Source organism: Pelophylax lessonae, assembly GCF_965119305.1.
Source record: "Pelophylax lessonae genome assembly, chromosome: 3".
NCBI lineage: Eukaryota > Metazoa > Chordata > Amphibia > Anura > Ranidae > Pelophylax > Pelophylax lessonae.
The window spans coordinates 638,089,899-638,106,444 of NC_138770.1; the positions used below are offsets into that span (position 1 = coordinate 638,089,899).

Here is a 16,546-nt window from a genome sequence, read left to right on the forward strand (position 1 = left end):
TCAACCTACTAGTTTCTAAGTTGACAAGCACAGCACGACCTCTCTCCGCTCGACGCCTTTTTTAGACGTCACGACGTACCGCCCCTTTTTTCCCTCCACGGCCGCCACTGATTGGGCCCTGGGTGCTCGTCAGAGTAGTCGCGCAGCTTGACGTCGGCGCGTCTACGCGACGGCCCGGCTTTGCCAACCAACCCAGAGTGCAGCGCGGCACTTGCTGCGCTTGCGCAGTTGCCCTCGGGCGCCGACGCATGCGCAGTCTTAAATACCGAGCGTCGACCCGAAGCCAGCGCCGAGACCGGAAGAGATGGGGAGAGTGGCAGCCTGGCGCTTGTAACCTGCGGCTCTACGCCTCCCCGAGCGGTAGTGTGACGAGCAGAGAGGCCAGCTGTGTAGGGAGGAGGCCCAGTAAGAAGTTGTACCGATAGGTAAGTGCCATCACCACCCTCCCAACTGCCGCCTTCTGTGACACCAGAGAGGTCACACACATACGCCGGGCCTCCTCTGCCTGTCACATGCGGCTCCATACCGTGTGATGGGCCCCGGGGCCCCCCAGGGAGGGCTGTGCACTGAGGTGACATCATGGCAGGCTGCTGACATTTCATCATGAATGGCTGGGGCTTTGTTAGACTGACTAACTTCACAGTCCTTGTTTTCCAGGGGACTCATCTGATGAACAATAACAAATCTGTGACCATTGGTTTGTATCTGCTTCATGCATGTTGACTTAGGAGGGATGAGCAAAAAAAGAAAAATTATATTAATTTATATATTAAATCTGCACTCTGGGTGTATAAACTTTCTTCCCAATAGCTGAAAAGACACTTTAGTGTGCCAAATGTCTGATATTATCTTCTAAATGTCAGTGACCTCATCACTGTGTTGTACATAGCCTGAGCAGAGCTGTGGGAGGGGCCTGGCAGGCCCCACCCCCTACTATCTGCCTGCAGGAAATGACAGGAGGGGGTGGAGACCTGGCCGGTTCCCCTGCACAAGGAGAGAGTGAGGAGCAGTGAGCGGTCTTTATTAGGCCTCTTGCACATGATACTCCTGTTTCAGCATCTACTTTTTTTTAGATGTGTTTTTTGTATTTTTGCCTATTTATGAGCATTTTTGTGTATATTTGCTTTCGTGATTTTTCATGCAAATGTGTGAGAACATTCTCGCTTTCTTCTGCACAATATGTAAATGGCCATTTGTGTGCATGAAGCTTAAATTATTTTTGCTATAAATGTTTGTTTTTTGTTTTTTCTCTAAATGGATGATGCTTCCTGTAAGGGCTCTTTCACACGGGCGTTCCGATCAGATCCGTCTGTCAGTTTTTTTTTTAGGCCTATCTGATCGGATGCCCCATTCAGCCCTATGGAGCAGTGGATGTCAGCGGTGACATGTCCGCTGCCATCTGCATCCGATCCTGTCTGTGAAATCCGGATGGATGGAAACCCTATCTTCCATCCATCCTGGGGATTGGATGAGAGTGGACAGGCGGTCCACTCTCATCCGATTCCCCATAGAGAGCAGCGGGGCTCTGACACCTCCCTCTCCGCACACAGTGCAGAGATGGAGCTGTCATCCGCCGGCTGACAGAGCACGGTCCGCCATGGAATGCGGACCGTGTGAAAGGGGCCTTGTGCCTCGCGTGAAAGGGGCCCTTGGGCCTCGCGTGTGAAAGGGGCCCTTGGGCCTCGCGTGTGAAAGGGGCCCTTGGGCCTCGCGTGTGAAAGGGGCCCTTGGGCCTCGCGTGTGAAAGGGGCCCTTGGGCCTCGCGTGTGAAAGGGGCCCTTGGGCCTCGCGTGTGAAAGGGGCCCTTGGACCTCGTGTGTGAAAGGGGGCCTTACAGGAAGCTCCTGCACAGAAGGAAAGTCTCTCTGGATTACTGCACAGATCTGGAAAAAGTATACAAATCACCAAGATAGAAGGAAGAATACACCTGATGAATGGTTTCATCACATGTAATCCAGTGCGTTGTTTTTTTTTTTTTTTTCCATTAAAAACTCGTAGAAAGTAGGTGCTTTTCAATGGCATAGTTTATATCCGCGCAGTCAGTTCCAGTGCCTTCTAGTTTTAAAACTTTCAAAAGTCAAACTTGCTGTATTTTTCTTGTACTGTACTGGAATGCGGTTAAATGCATAAAAAAAAAACTCACCAGACCCCAGTACAGTTTAAAAACCGTAAAGACCAAAAGCACCTGGAAATGCATCAGAAACACATGCAAAGTAGGATATATGGTTTCCAATGGCATTGTTTATACCAGTGCAGTCAATTCCAGCGCATTCCATTTCAAGAAAACATGTTGCATTTTGCCTGCACTGTACTGGAATGTGGTGAAATGCATCAAAAACTCACTTGACCCCAGTACACAAAAAAATAAAAACCACAGGAAAACTGAAAAAAAGCATCTGGAAATGTCAAAAATGCGCACGCAGAAACTCATTTGAAACGGATCTGGAGTGTTTTTTGTGGTAACCAGCCTTTAGACAATATTTGCTTATGGAGTCCAGCTTCAACCACTTAAACTGGGTCAATTCTGACATTTCGTATACATTTAAAAAAAAAATAAAAAGTACTTTGAACCCCGTATATATTATCTCTCATTCTCCCCCTTATTTATGTTTTGTTTTTGCTACCTGATATTTGCACAGCAGATTCTAACAAAAAAGTTATTCAATTTATTGCAAATGCAATATAATCTTTATTCCCCCCCCCTTTTTTTTTTCTCTTTTTTTAATATAAGATGGCATGCCAAGTAAATGGATGCCAAACATGTCACTCTTAATTCCATACGCCCGTGGAATGATGATAAACTGCGGTACCTGAAAATCTCCATAGGCGTTGCTTTAAAAGCCTTTACAAGCTAACAGTTTAGAATTACATGGGAGGTTTGGATATTGGAATCATTATTCTCACTCTGATGTTAACAGTAATACCTTGTGTGGTGCAATCGTCCTTTACATATTTATTTATTACAGGTACTTGTATAGTGCTGTCAATTTACGTAACACTTTACATCAGGGCTTGACAAATTTGCTTTGAATCTAGGTGTGAGCTGTGTGTGCCCCCCCCTTGTCTTTCAGGGCAGCCACCTTTAACCACTTCCCGCCCGCCCTATAACAGATTGACGGCGGGAATGCGGTTTATTATCCATATGACGCCCCGGGGGAGCGGCTATCGGTGATGCGAGGTGTCAGCCTGACACCCTGCATCTCTGATCTCGGTAAAGAGCCTCTGACATAGGCTCTTTACCATGTGATCAGCTGTGTCCAATCACAGCTGGTCACATAGTAAACAGGAACAGCCGTTGATCGGCTTTCCTTAGTTCGTGCCTGACAGGCACGAGTAAAGGAGCGCCGATCGGCGGCTCCCCTGACACGGGGGGTCGGCACTGGTAATCGGATCGATTACCAGTGCAGACCCTCGGGGGGGGGGGGGGGGGGATGCCACTAGAACCCCCAGGGATGCCCACCTATGACCCCAGGGATGCCCACTATGGCCACCAGGGATGGCAATCAGGGCTCAGGGAGCTCCCCATCAGTGCTGCCCGCCAGTCCCCTCCCTATCAGTGCTGCCAACAAGTGCCCATCATTGCCAGATTTCAGTGTCGCCCACCAGTGCTCATTATTGCCCACCAGTGCCACCCATCAATGCCGCCTAGCAGTGCCCACCAATGCTGCATATCTGTGCCACATCAGTGCCGCGTATCAGTGCCTCCTCATCAGTGCCTATCAGTGCTCATCAGTGCAGGAAAAAACGTATTTATTTACAAAATTGTATAACATAAACTTTTTTTTTTTTCAAACTTTTCTGGTTTTTTTTATTTGTTTCGCAAAAGAAAAAACCCAGAGGTGATCAAATACCTCCAAAAGAAAGCTCTATTTGTGGGGGAAATGACATAAATTTGGTGTAGGTACAATGTTGCATGACCGCGCAATTGTGATTCAAAATGCAACAGCGCTAAAAGGGGAAAATTGGCCTGGGCAGGAAGGGAGGAAAGTGCCCTGTATTGAAGTGGTTAAGAGACTCCTCTCTTCTCAGAAAACACTGCCACATCCATACAGATTTAAGCCCCCTGTTAGCCAACACCTTCAGTTCTGATGATTCCTCCGGTGGGGAGACATTGCCAGGAACCAGGGGCTGAACAGCCAGGTTCAGGCCTCTCCAATGACAGCTGAAAATGTTGATGGGGCCCTGGTTTACCTTTTTTGGCTGCCTTAAAAAAAAAAAAAAAAAAAAAAAAAAAAGCCCAAATACCGTCACCCCAGCTTCTTCTGGGGGGGATCCAAGGCTGTGGGGGTCCGTTCTTAACGCTTGGAGAGTGGTGCGGTAGGTCCTCCCATATCTTGCTGCCAGCATGGAGATCTGGATCATGGGTGACGTCATTTCCGGTGGAGGCGGGCACTTCCACCGTTGCCGTGACTTCTGTTTCAAGATGCGCTAATGGAGAGCGGGCTGGGGGACAGCTACAGGCACAGGCTGAGACTACTCCTGGCAGCTACAGGCACAGGCCCCAGGGACTGCTCCTAGTGAAGCCAGCACCTGCCATCCTAAGGTGAGCGAACCCTTGGGTGGTGGTCCCTTACATCACCCACTAGGTCCACAGTGTAGTGGGGATTGTGGTAGTAGATCTGGGACACTGGTAGTGGTTGGTCCCAAGCGCACTCCTGATGGGACATGCTGTGCTTGAATGTGTTGGGGGGGGGGGGGCGGGGTAGTATGGGTGCTTAGTCAGTGTGGTTAAGGCCCCAGGCCAATCCAAATTGGCACATGACTCCAAGAGAAGATGCCCATCATGTAGGGCTTCTATCTGGACCAAGGCGCCTTGTAAAGAGTGTGTAGAGCCTAGTTAAGGAACATTAAGCAGAGCAGTGTACTGATCTAACTGCATCGGTCAAGGAGCTTTCCAGCACTTTTTAGTCCCTTTTAAGGATTTAATTTCAAATCTACAAATTCCTCAGCCCCAGAACCCCTCCTCAGCCCCAGAACCCCTCCTCAGCCAGCACAGCAGGAGATTGCTCCACCCTAACCGGTGGTACCCACAACGAGTGGAGGCACACCGGGTGATGCTGAAAAACAGGGTGAAGAATGTGCTAGTACACCTTGAGGCTCCCAGGAGAAGTCAAAAGAAGGGGTGGATGGTGTGTTCACTAAAGCTTCCCGGTATAAATGAACAATTGAAGAGGTGGATGATCTTTTGGGAGCTATCCATTCCACCTTAGGGATCCAGGAGGAGAAGAAAACCTTCTCTTCATAATCAAATGTACAAGGGCCTAGGAGAGTAAAAAAGGAGGGTCTTCCTGGTACATGAAGTCCTGGTGGAAGCCGTCAAAAAGGAATGGCAAGATCCTGAGAAGAAGCCTTTCTTTTCCAGAGCCCTGAAAAGGAGATTTCCCTTTTCTGAGGACGCGTCAGTTTGGAATACCTCACCGAATTGGATGCGGCCTTCTCTTAGGTTTCAAGGCATACAGACCTAGCCTTTGAGGATATGGGCTCTTTCTGATCCCATGGATAAAATGGCTTCTCTCCTTAAAAAGACCTGGGATTCCTCATTGGGGAATCTTAAACCTGCCATGACTAACGGAAGTTGCCTGCAATCTGGAGTACTGGCTAACCCAGATCAGCACATTGAGGCTGACACCTCGAAGGAGACGATTCTGTCTTTCCTTTACACTTCTATGGGATGTGGCTTATATTGCAGACGCATAGCCGAATCTGTACACATGTACGCCAGATCTTCAGCCCTAGCCATTTCAGCAAGGAGGGCTCTTTGGCTTAGACTTGGCAGGGCAATAGCGGGTCTAAGGCTAAATTGTGTGATTCTCTTTACAGGGGACCACCTGTTCAGACCTGGCTTGGAAACTATCCTACACCGGACAAGAGAAAATCCTTTCCTGGCAAGCATGGACATATTGAACCTTTTTCAAGAATGTCTTGCCCTCAGAGCTAATTCTGTGCCCCGAGGAGGTCTAAGGGGCAGAAGAAATCTTGGGTCCAGAGAGGCAAATGGGGGGGGGGGGGGGACTTTTTTTTTTTTTTTTGCCCCTCCTGAATGGCCCAAGAAAACCCAACCCATGGTGGAAGGAAGACTGGGGACCTTCCTTCCACTGTGGGAAGCAGTCACCTCCAATCAGTTCATTCTGGGGATCGTAAGAAAGGGTTATTTCATTCTTGGTTCGTTCACTTGGTGGCGACTCTGCTTAATAGTAGGAAAAAGGAAACACTGGCCATTTATCTTAAGACCTGGAAGCGTTTTAACAGCTGGTGTGCAGGGAAGCTCATTGGATGTATGTAGCCCAGTGACATTAGTAGAATTTCTACAAAGTGGGGCAGATAAAGGGCTAGTTGTCAGCACCCTAAAGAGTCAAGTTTAGGCAAGAAGTGTCTTTCTAGTAGTATTAGCTGAAAACCCTTGAATGATCCGCTTAGGCCGCAGGGGTGTCCAAACTATGGCCCTCCAGCTGTTTAGAAACTACAATTCCAATGAGGCATTGTAAATCTGACATTCAGACAAAACTACACATGATGGGAAATGTAGTTCCTGAACAGCTGTAGGGCCATAGTTTGGACAAGGCCTTAAACAGACAGAGACCAGTTTTTCCTATATGGGCTCTATCTTTGGTTCTACAGGCTCTTAGAGCCGTCTGAACCTATTAAATCTTGTGCGGTGAAGTATTTAACCCTCAAGACTGGTTTGGGTTTTTTTTTTTTTTTTTTTTGTGGCGATCACTACTGCCAGAAGGATTAGTGAACTAGAAGTGCTTTCTATTAGTTTCTTTTGTACAAGTTTTGTCGGATCTTATGTTTGGATCAGATCCGGCTTTCTTACCAAAAGTGGTTTCGAACTTTCACAGAGACCAAGAAATCGTTTTACCAACTTCCTGTTCGAATCCCATGAATGAACAGGAGAGTAGTTTTCACAAGTTAGATGTTAGGAGCTGTGTCCTTCAGTTCATGGATCGTACAAAGAAATTTAGGAAGTCTGATTCCTTCTTTGTTCTATTTGCCGGCTCTAGTAGAGGTTCTAAAGCAGGGGTCTTCAAACTATGGCCCTCCAGTTGTTCGGGAACTACAATTCCCATCATGCCTAGTAGTGTCTGTGAATGTCAGAGTTTTACAATGCCTCATGGGAGGTGTAGTTCTGCAACAGCTGGAGGGCCGTAGTTTGAGGATCCCTGTTCTAAAGCCTCTAAACGTTGGTTAGCCAAATGGCTTGGGTTAGCCATTAGCCAGGCCTATGCTTGAAGCGGTAAGGAGGTCCCTGTAGGTATCGGGGCACATTCCCTTATACCTACAGATCTGTTGGGCAGCAACCTGGTCTAATTTTTCAACCTTCACCAAGCACTACAGGCTGGACCTGTTGTCCGCTAAAGATCAGGCTTGTGGGCACAAAGTCCTTCAAGTGGTGGTCCCACCCTTAGGGGTAAGTACTCGCTTATCCTCTCAAAGGTGGCTGTCCTGAAGGATAAGGGGGAAAATGGTTACTCTTACCGGTAACGTATTTTCCAGGAGTCTTTCAGGACAGCACCTTGACCCACCCAAAGAAGGTCTGGACATAAGACGATCAGAAGATGGAGGTTGGTATGATAGGTCTGCGTCTCCCCAGCTGGCCTGAGGTACTCTTGGAGAACTGAAGGGCATCGACTAACAGGGGGCTTAAATCTGTATGAGGCGGTGTTTCCTGTGAAGGGAGGAGCCAAGGTCTCAAGGTGGCTGCCTGAGACTCCTGGAATAGATGTTACTGGTAAGAGTAACTTGTGTGTGTATATATTACATTTTCTTTCTCTTTTCTCCACACGTTTAAAACTTTAGGCCTGAATATTACTTAACACCCCCCCCCCCCCCAAACATTAAATATTTTCTGAAAGCTGACACCCTAGAGAATAAAACGGTGGTGGTACCAAATTTTTTATGTCGCACGATATTACCACTGAGGTCTAGGAAACACAATTTTTAGTAAATACAAGTAAATTTTAGGGGGCACAAAAATGCAATAAATTACCACATTTTTGGAGCAAATATTAAAACTTAGATACCCAACATGTGAAACCTTAAATTTTGCATGCACCCATGAAATGGTGACAAACTTTAGTATCCTATATTTTCCATAGGCAGTGTTTGAAAAGAGAAAAAAAAAAAAAGCCCCTTATAGGTCATCGGTTTAACATTACGGCGGAGGTTTGATGCTAAAATTGTTCTCATTCCTGTGTGTGTCACAATTGACATTTTCAGGTTTTTACATTTTGTATGTGCTTACAGTATCTCACAAGAGTACACCCCTCACACTTTTGTTTAATAATTTATCCTTTCATGTGAAGACTGAAGAAATGACACTTTGCTACAATGTAAAATAGTACAGCTTGTATAACAGTGTAAATTTGCTGTCCCCTCAAAACACAGCCATTAATGTCTAAACCGCTGGTAACAAAAGTGAGTACACCCCTAAGTTAAAATGTCCAAATTTGGGCCCAAAGTGTAAATATTTTGCGTGGCCACCACTATTTTCCAGTGCTGCCTTAACCCTCTTGGGCAGTTAGTTCACCAGAGCTTCACAGGTTGCCACTGGAGTCCTCTTACACTCTTACACTGCAAAATCCAAGTATACTACATCCACAACCACCCCTCTGTCCAAGGTTTTACTTACCACCTCATAAAAAGAAATCCGGTTTACCAACTTCTGTCTTTCTTGAATCCATGCTGTCTGATGCTTTAATTTTTTTTTTTTTTTCCAACAAAAACTCCTCTGGTCTTAAACTCTCCAGTATCTTCCCAACTATAGAAGTAAAACTAACCTGTCAATAGTTACTTGGTGAAGACTTTGATCCCTTTTTAAATATAGGCACCACATTGGCCCTACACCAATCTATTGGTACTATTCAGTCTTTAACGAGTCACCAAAAAATTGGAAATAAAGGCTTTGAAATTACAGCGCTCAATTCTTTTAGGATGCGTGAGTGGATGCCATCTTGTCTGGGTACTTTATCCACCTTATTTTGTCTAAATATTTCTGGACCTTATCTTGATACCTAAAGGCAGTTGGGGTGCCATTGTCTAACCTGTAGAGGTCGGTGCCTCCCCAGACCATCACTGACCCACCACCAAACCAGTCATGACCAGTATGTTACAGGCAGAATAATGTTCTCCATGGCTTCTCCAGACTTTCACATCTGTTACATGTGCTCAGGGTGAACCTGCTCTCACCTGTAAAAAGCACAGGGTGCCAGTGGCGGACCTGCCTATTCTGGTGTTCAATGGCAAATGCTATTCGAGCGATACGGTGGCGGGCAGTGAGCACAGGGCCCACTAGAGGACATCAGGCTCTCAGGCCACCCTCATGAAGTCTGTTTCTGATTGTTTGGTCAGATATCCACACCAGCGGCCTCCTGGAGGTCATTTTTGTAGGGCTCTGGCAGTGCTCAACCTGTTCCTCCTTTGCATGAAGCAGCAGATACCAGTCCTGCTGATGGGTTCTACGGCGCTGTCCAGCTCTCCTAGAGCAGTGTTCCTCAACCCTTGCCTACATGGCCCACTAACAGGCCAGATTTTAGGTATTACCTTGGGGAGATGCAGGCTAGAGTACTGCAATCACTGAGCAGCAAATGATATCACCGGGAAAAAAATGTAGTTGGCCTCCACCTGTAAAACCATTCTGGTTTTGGGGGGTCATCTCATTAACAACCCCTCTGCTACACGATGTCCGCCGGCCACTCGGCGGGGGAGAGGGAGAATGTCAGGCAGCTTGTGTAAACAAGCCACCTGTCATTCTCCTCGCTGTAAAGACACTGATCACATGGATCTACTATGTAGATCCGTTGATCAGTGTCCTTACAGCTCAAGCCACAGCCAATCACAGTAGAAAGCACGCCCCTAGGGACACACACAGCCCCTCCCTCCCAAATAAAGTTAACCCCTTCACTACCAGTGTATTTTTACAGTAACAGTGCATATATATAACACGGATTACTGTAGAAATGTCACTGGTAACCCCAAAAGTGTCAAAAATGTCAGTCAAGGGTCCGATCTGTCCGCCGAAATGTCGCAGTACCGCAAAAAAAATCGCAGATCGCCGCCATTACGCGTTAAAAAAAAAAACAACAAAAATGACAAAAATCTTTCCCTTTGCGCAAACCAATCAAAATACGCTTTTTGCGAATTTTTTTTTTTTTTTTTTTTTTTTTTTTACCAAACATAGGTAGCATAAAACTAATTGGCCGAAAATGTTATGGGGGAATTTCATATAAAAAAAAATGTGAAAAATATTGCTATTTTTGCAAAATTGACGCTTTTTTTGTTTATAGCGCATGATCAAAAAATCGCACAGGTGATCAAATACCACCAAAAGAAAGCTCTGTTTGTGGGAAAAAAAGGACGCCAAATTCGTTTAGGTACAGCGTCGCACGACCGCGCAATTGTCCGTTAAAGTCACGCAGTGCCGAATCGCAAAATACCCCCTGGTCGGAATGGGGGTAAAATCTTCCGGGGCTTAAGTGGTTAATTGACTTGATGTTATACTGATGGTGTTCCTTTTATTTTGAGCAGTGTATATTCATCAATGTACATAAAAATCACTTGACCAAAAGAAATTGATACTAGTGATGTGGTTTAAACACTTAGCACCAACTCATGCGTCCATTAAACATTCATTACACGTTTTCAAACGCGTAAGCTGCAACGCCACTTCCCCGCACCCTGTATTACCTGCAGTCTTGACTCCTGTAAATTTATAGGGTCTTCATAGTGGGAGCACCTAAAACATTCCAGGTAAGTGCTGAAAAATGTCCACTCCATGTAATAAAATATAGGCCCACAATTCATTCCTAACCAACTTTGATCAGTAAAGACGCCCCTTTTACCAGATTCAGATCACCACTGTATAATGGTCAAACGGCACATAGGGTTAAGCAGTTCTGATCTGGGCCGCACTGACGTGCACACATCTGGAAAATGGTCATAATTTCTAACATTGATGTAACCGAAATGGAAGGAAAGGCTCAGGTTGGGTAATATGGTTAAAACCTCCAATCTGCGTACTGTCGAGAGTAAAGTGATAATGCATTACATGCGTCAAGTTGGCAAGCAATCTTGTCCCCTCCAGCAGAAGTGTGAATGAGGTCACGTCCATAAGCCCCATCCAGCACGTTTCGAAGTAGTAGACTTTATCGGGGGGGGGGGGGGGGGGGGAGTAGCCACCCTCTTGCTCGCTCCCAGGATGGGCAATGGGATATGTAGTGTGCACATAACCACAGCTAACATGCAGTCCACAGGATGTTGCGGAGGCAGAAAAACATGGTAAGGGTTTTGTTTTTTTTTTTAACATGGAAAAATGGATTACAGGGAAATGGCGATCTGACCGGGAGTGGGTACCTGTCAAAACCAGGTACCCGCTGTCCACCCCCAAAAAAGTGGCAATAATTAGAGATGAGAGGATGCAAAGTGGTGCTTCCATTTTTGGGTGGAGTTCCGCTTAAGTAACGTGTATAGATTAGTATTTTGGAGAGAGCATTTTTTTATTCTAGTGTCACTTTAAAGGAATTCTAGTGTGACAGCCCACACTTTTGGGGGATTTTTTTTTTTTTTTTTAGCACTGTTCTAAATCAGACAAGTTCTTTATTGGACAATCCAATAAGCTTGCTTGAAAAATCTTTCACGTTGAGTGCTGCCTGCTGGACATCTTTCCACAACTTGCTGGATTCCCTGCATGCTTTGCTGCTGCTCCATTTCTAAGGGCTAAATATCCCATTGTACCTTGCTGCCCACAAGAAGTGATTCCTGTACGGACTCCGCCTTCTGAAGCTCCTCCTCTCTGCACTTCCAGTTCAGTAGGCGGGCTCTGTGAAATGTGACACAGCAGTGACTACTCACAGGGCATAGTGACTACGTGTCAGAATTCAAGGAAGTAAATGTGTGGCGATCTGCACTTTTTTACTAACTTCACAAAGTGTACTAACGTCAAGACTGTTCACATTTTAGTAGGTGTAAGCTACAGAAACAATTGTAGTGTCTTCTTATTTTTTTTGAGCATCCAAAATTTCAAGGCAAGCTTTTGGTGTGTCGTCTCTTAAGGGTCCAGGCAGTATAGCTTAAAAAGGTGGGGAGTACACCGAAGGTTTGTTCTAAAAAAAATTTTGGAAATGCAAATGGTGACCTACCATACTCCATTGTTCTTGTTGCAAGTGGTTACGGTTATAATCCTCACAAGTGGGTGTAGGCTAGAAATATAAAACCTGAAAATATGATTTTACATTTTGATTAAATGCTTTACTTATCAGTGGTTGCAGGAATGTGTTTAAAATGACGGGGGGTAACTTTTTTCATTTCCATTAACTGTTCACTGAGTTAGCCCAAAAAACATACTTGCACACCCAGCAATTCAGTGTTTTTCTGTAAGAATCTGCTTCTCCGCTGCTGCACACCAGGTCCTGCACCTTCATCCTCTTTTCTGATATCAGAGCAGGCTTGTATTGTCTGGGTTCTTGCAACTGGCCCCATAATGACATTCATGCCATCCACAGAATTACCAGGCAGCTGCCCCCCTGAAATGCACATGTGCAGCAGAAGAGACATCCAGGTCCCTAACTTATGTGTATGCTCCGCAGTGTTTTTAGGTAGCTGGCGGCGAGCATCATTAAGACTGCCAGCAACCTTAGACACATAGACACATACATATGCTGCAGAATAGACAGCCAGCACCCGAACTACGTGTTTGCATCACAGTGCATTATTTGGGGGGCTGGCTGAAAGAATCAGTAAGCTGGCTCCCTGAAGATGGGCATGCACTGCAGAAGAAAGTCGGCTCCTTTTTTAAAAATGAGCTTGCGCTAAAACGTGTTATTAGGGGGATGGCTTGGCTGCATGAACCAGTAAAGACAACTGACACCCCCCCCCGGGCACACGTGTGCTGCAGAAAAGACGCCTGACCCCCCCTGATGACAAAGTGCAGTAGAGTACATCCTTGGGATGGATGTGGGAATCCCAGGGGATGCAGGCATAAGGTGGGGAGTAGCCTGAAAAAGTACTGAGAAAAGGCAGAGGTCAACCTAAAAATCATGCTGCTGTAGACTACGAGCTGGCAAATGGGTGACTAACCAGCTGCACAGCTTCTGGCTTCTACACTGCCTATCGCTTTGACCTTTAACTCCAGGCAGCAATAAAACAATTTAAAGTGGTGGTAAAGGCTGGAGGGGGGTGTGTGTGTTTTTTTTTTTTTTTTTTTTTTTTCTTCACACATTCTATGCATGAAGGCAAAAAACCTTCAGTGTGCAGCATCCCCAGCCGTCCTAAATACTTAACCTGAGCCCCCATCTCAATCCAGTGATGCCCATGAGAGCAGCGGCTCTCCCTGGTCTCTTCCTCTCTGGCTGAACCACAGCAGCAGGAGCCATTGGCAGTCAATCACAGCCAGTGAAGAGGGGGCAGGGCTGAGCAGATGACTTCACAATGTACTCCTCAGCCAATCGGCGTAAGCCTTGTATTCACTGATTTAAATTCAATGTTTTTCCTAAAAGGTAGATGAGCACTGAGGCTGGATCTATTTGGTTCCAGCCGTGAAGGGGAAGTTGCTTCTACTGCTGCCTAATGCATACTATAGCTAATACTATAGTATATTTAAAAGCACGTGAAGTGTTTGAAGTTAATTCAATGAAAATGGTTAGTTTGCGCCAACTTGATATTTTCTCCCCTTCAGTTATGACCTTACAGTGGTGAGCTTGGAAAAAAAGGCTGTTCTCTGAATGGCCTCCTCTTCCAGCTGAGTAAAGCCCAGCACCATGCAGACTGGGGTGACATGCCACATTTGTTTGTTTGAATTACTGTATTGCAGTATTGAAGTAAGGGGTGTCAACTCGTACAGATAATCTGCCTCTTGCTTCGCCTGCAAATGCCTCCACCCTCCCATACCAGCTAGGATGCTGTAATTCTTATTGGCATGCATTCTTTCTGGGTGGCTGTGCATGTGAAATTAGGAATAAGTGAATCCTGCTACTCCCCACCCAAGAGTCAGTGAGACTAACCTTCCTAATAAATTTTTGAGATGGTCATGTGACCTCAGTTTCTATTGAATATTTTAGGTATTCTAGGAAAAGAACCATTGCACATTGACCAGGGCTGAGGGGGGAAGGGGGGTCTTTTGATACCTTGTGTTGTACTTTAAAGTACACCTATGTTTTAGTCCATGCACAACAAAACTGGTACTTGCTACCTGGAAGAAATCAAGTTGCCTTTATTTAAAGCAGAGCATCCCCACCCTTTCTCTTTTGACAGGTACCTGCTCCCACTTCAGGCTCATTTCACCGTGGCAAACGGCTGTAAGTTTGGCCCCCTTCTATTCACCAAGTGCAGCACACTTCGCACATGAGCATTAGAAAACCAGCCTTAAAGCCACAAGGCTTTACGGCCGGTTTCCCTTCGTCCAGATGGTGGTGCCAGCACCTGATAGCCAATTTAAAAATTGGCTACAGTGACACCACTGGATTTCTGGACAGGCAGGTGCCCTAATTCAACCGCTACTTATTGCTATTTGTTGCTGCTGACTTCAGTTTTTTTCTGAAGGAGCCTGGACCTACTCTTGGAAGTATGGAGGAGCTTAACGGTAACTTTTTATTACAACTTGCCCCTTGTAATGGTGCTGGGCAAATCCCAATGGCAGGCATGTTCACTTGGAAGTCCATCCATAGTTTTGTGTAAACCAAGACATTTAGATTTTAGCCCAAAAAGCATAAAAAGGTCAGTTTGACCAGAGCCTTCACCTAATTAAATCCTCTTTGTAAGAAAAGTAGTCCTATGTTCTGCCACTGGTTTTGTCCTTTTTTATGTGCATTTACTGCTTTGCATCTTTATGGGAATCGCCCAGCACATTTATTTGCTGCGCGATGATGGCAAGCCATTTCTACACCATGTGGAGCCTCACAAAAGAGCAAATTCAAAGAATGGGGGGCACAGACTTCAGGATGCACTTGTGCTGGATTCTACATGTTTAAATGCTGCGTTGCTAGGGTTAACATCTGAGCTTAAACATATGATTACTGAAGCAGAATTAAAATACTATATGGCATTCCAAATTCTTACTATAGTGCATATTAAAGTACTAGGAATGCACCATTTTTTTTTTTTTTTTTTTTCTTGGTGATATACCTATTGCCTAGGAAGACTGGGGAGAGGGAGTACGACAACATTTATTTAGTGAATTAATAATCGCAAATATCCTAACAACCAGTCCTTGAAGTGCAATCCTTTAAGTACAGACATCTTGACTTGAGATAATACAGTCTCTGCATAAAATCCCAAAATACTGTGTGTGGATCATAAAAACCTTGGAAACACTGGGCAAAGGAGAAAACAAAGTTCCCACTGGACATAAAAGTGGTTCACCTTGTCAAGTGGAATTAGATTGTCCACTCATATGCTCCAATCTGTGGATAGGATATCCAATGCATGGCTTAGCAACAAGCTCCTAGCCATGGAGAAAGGGAGCAGATGTAACAGCTGGGTAAAAACTTGAGAGCGGCTAGATGAGAGCCGCCCACAGCCGCTGCTGACAACCAGCAAGCCGTGACAGGAGGAGCAGGTGAATGCACCCGGCAAAGTTGGCGGGAGGTAAAGGAGGCAAAGGGTGGAAGTGACAGCAGGCAGGAGGGGAGAAGGAGACGGCTGAAACATCAGTTAAGGACGCAGCGGCTCTGCTCCTTAACAACTAATAATTACCAGCATTCTTTTGTTACATTCCTCTATTGACAGCTGAAAAAAACGAATCTGAAGGTATTAGTGTTTTGCACGAGTACTGAAATCCTTAGTATCAGCACCAATACCAGTATCTGTATCAGTGCAACCCTAAAGTACCACAGAGCTGTAGTAGCTTTGCGTTTTTGGAGGTGGGGTGAGTTTAGTAAATAAGAGGGTATTTGGTATATTTTGAACAGATCTGAAAATAGGAGGCCGGACTCAAATTTTTAGGACTGTCCCTGGTCACAAATTTTAGTAGAAATATATCTGTATATGCAAATGTACGCAATTTTACACTTTTACATCTGCAGCACTTCCAGCTGTGGAAGGCCCTGACAGCTCCACCTTTCTCAAACAAACTGAAGGAAAAACCAAAAACTTGGTGTAAAACTGACAACGGAACAGTGACTGCATCCTATTGAATAAGAGAGCGAAAGGGTGTAGCCTAGAACTAACTTTTTGAAGTTCAGAAGTGCAATTTTAGCGGGTTTAGTAACTTCCGCTTTCATAACTGTATGGCTCAAAATAAAAACCCCGGTGCAGAAAAGTCTTAACCATGGGGCTTGAAACATAGTGCCATCCTGACTACAGTCCTAAAGCATGGAGGGGGGGGGACAGTGCTAAGATCCATAGCTATTCTGCAGGGTGCAAGATACCATCAAGGTAGTACCTTAGTCCAGGGTCATATTGAGTATACCAGAGTGTATTCTAGCCATCCAGCTGGACCAGTTCTCGGGTGGAATCCTCTCTCCATTGACCTCCAACTGCTGGTAGAGCAGAAAAAAGTTTGACATGCCCTCCCCTAGAATTCTATTTTTCGGATACATTTTAGTTCATAGTC

General features: G+C 45.5%; 1 protein-coding gene across 3 annotated transcripts in view; it reads left to right on the top strand.

The window, feature by feature from the left end:
- Window positions 1-217: 217 nt before the first annotated feature.
- PPM1B (protein phosphatase, Mg2+/Mn2+ dependent 1B) overlaps window positions 218-16,546 on the top strand; it is a 72,670-nt gene continuing 56,341 nt past the window's right edge. For 2 of the 3 annotated variants that reach the window (XM_082252002.1, XM_082252003.1), the window contains exon 1: window positions 220-425. The gene's annotated coding sequence lies outside the window, so the exon portion shown is untranslated. Of the gene's footprint in view, window positions 426-16,546 lie in introns of all 3 variants that reach the window. The other variant, XM_082252001.1, reaches the window with a different exon arrangement.